The sequence below is a fragment of the Gossypium arboreum genome, chromosome 3, assembly GCF_025698485.1.
Source record: "Gossypium arboreum isolate Shixiya-1 chromosome 3, ASM2569848v2, whole genome shotgun sequence".
Lineage (NCBI taxonomy): Eukaryota > Viridiplantae > Streptophyta > Magnoliopsida > Malvales > Malvaceae > Gossypium > Gossypium arboreum.
The window spans coordinates 60,208,642-60,211,528 of record NC_069072.1 but is presented as its reverse complement, the minus strand read 5'-3'; positions in this window follow the sequence as shown (position 1 = coordinate 60,211,528).

Genomic DNA, 2,887 nt, shown 5'->3' with positions numbered 1-2,887 from the left:
ATCATGATTAAACAAAAGAAAACTCAAAATCTTACTCAAGAGTAGACAATCCATCATTGCATGCATCATCATCAAGCTTTACACTTAGCATGCAATGGCTTTATCACCATAACAACTTTGGCCAAATACCATTTCCATGGCATAACAAAGATTTGAGCCATGGCTAACATGCACATCAAGTTAGCAACCAAAACATGCATGAAACTCCTAACACAACCTCATACATACCTTAATCTTGATGCAAACTTAGCCAAATCTCCATCTAGATCTCTTCCAACCCAAGCATGAAGCAAAAATCCTCCCCTTTTTCCTTAGTATTTTCGCCAAGAAGTGAAAATAGATGAACAAATTTTTTCTTTTCTTTCTTTAGGATATTCGCCAAGGGCTATGGAGAAAGATGAACACTTTTTTTGTTTCTCATCCTACTAACATTAATTTTTTTCCATACTCTTATTTTATTATTTCTAACATCCACCACTAGCAAAACATGTTTAAGACATGTTTTCTTTTGCCCATATTCATCACCATGGCCGCCACTTCCCTCTCTTTGGGTAAATTGACATGCAAAACCATTCTTTTGCATGCATGTACTATTAGACCTTTGAAGATTGGCCTATCACCTTTCAACAATGTTTCATATAAGTCCATCTAAATAAATTCACATGGAAATGATCAAATTAATGCATGCAACTTTCACACATGCATTTGCTAACATCATAAACATAGAATATAACTTCTAATTACTTATAAGACTCGGTTTAACGGTCCCGACACCACTTCCCGACTAGGGTCAAATTAGGGACGTCACAATCAAGCTTCATATTTAACATGCATGGCATTAACTCAAAATCCACCTTGGCCAAATACCATCCCCATGATATAACAAAGATTTGAACCATGGGCTAATAAGAACATCAAGTTAACAACCAAAAACATGCATGAATCTCATGGCACAACATCAAACATACCTTAATCTTGATGCAAATATAGCCAAACCTCTTCCTAATCCTCTTCCAACCCAAGCATGAAGCAAAATTCCTCCCTTCCCCTCTAGCATTTTCGGTCAAGAGAGAATGAAATGGATGAGCAAAATTTTTTTCTTTTCTTTTCTTCCATGTACGGCAATGGGGGGTTTCACTCACACACACATTTTTTTTCTTTACTACCCATGCTTATTTGTTTATTGTTTCCCTAATGCACCAACAAAACATGTTTCATGACATGTTTAGCCCATACTCCTTGTCATGGCCGGCCATCACTTGTAAAAAGGGGGTATTTGACATGCAAGGCCATTGTTTTGCATGCATGCTTTAATTAGTCATCATACATTTCCCCATCATACTTTCAAAGTTTTCTACTAGGTCCTTTCTAGTGAAATTCACATTTATAACTCTAAATTAAAGCATCAAAATGTCACACATGAGTTAACACATATTATAGGCATCAAAATAAATATCAAATTATTTTTTTATGCCTCGGTTTTGTAGTCCCGAAACCATATTCCGACTAGGGTCGTTTTAAGGCTGTCACAATATGTGGTAGCTTTAGCTACATACGTTACGCACTTTGAATTTGTTCCAGCTATGCATATCGCACTATGTGCAAGTTTCCATGTATTCATTAGTATTTCAAGTGTTCAACGGGTAATTCAAGGAAGGATTTGATGATGGTTCCAATGAGGTATGTCATTGATGAAAACGAACTTGAGTTATGCTACAAATGAATACAGGTATGTACAAAAACTCAATTGAATATGAATTCCATGAATGGTAAGTCCATGAGTATTGTGAAATGATGTTGTATTAATTTGGTGGACTATAATATATGTTTATAAATGCATAGATTTCTAATTTAAAAGAAATGAAGGTGTTATGAACTTAGTTATCATCATTTTTGTACTAAAACTGTTTTGGACAGTAGCTGTAGTCCAACTTTGAAAATTCACCAAAAATTGTGGAAATTGAATTTAAGGCTGAATAAAATATGAAATTAAATTTTATTCTAACGCCCCAATTTTCGAGAATTTTAAAAATGTTGGAAAAATTTAAAAATTCTGTGTCCTGTTTGTTTATCGTAGGATTAAGTACATTAGTGGGCCTCTAGAAGGCCCAAGCTTAAGGTAAAACCCGGTAGTTTTAATTAATTTTAATTCCATAAGAAAAAGGGGTTCTGGTTAATTGGGCTTTTAGGTATTAATTGTGTAAAATAAATCACAAGGAAGCATGTGGTAAAGTGGTTAAGTGACGCCACTAGGAATGCTATAAGTGGCGTGTGGATGATTGGGAGGACCCAGGTTTAAGTTACAATGACAGCAAATAAGGGATTAATTTTTATGAATGGAAAAGGTAAGTAGTGGAACTGAAGTGAAAGACTGTTAGGAAGAGTTGGAGTTGCTCAGGAGATTGAGTAAGGAGGGGATAAGGGAGAGAATTTAGGAGCTGATTAAGGAGAGCTGTGTTGGCCGAATAATGGACTCTTGAGGAGCAAGAGTTGGCCGGCCAAGGGGAGCTTTAGGGAGGAAAAATTCGGCTAGGGTTAAGGTCAGTATAAATTCGGCATTAAGGGGAAGTTGGGTCGTTTACTAACCATTTCCCTCTTCATTTTTCTCCCCTCTCTTCATCAACCTTTTTCTTATTCTCCTTTCTCCTTCATAGCCTATCCCTTCTAACCTCTTGTCCATCTCCATCCTTCCTTCAGACGTTTAAAACCTTCATAGCCTTTGGCCATAAAAGTCGAAATCCCGAAAGCTACACTTTCTTCTGTTCCGATTTTTCCTAGCAAAATTCTCTTATTTTGCTTATCATCTTTGGCCAACTCTTTCCTCCTTTAAACCTCAAGTTTTTGTCGACAAAACCACAGTAAAACCCTATTAATTCATCTTTTTCTA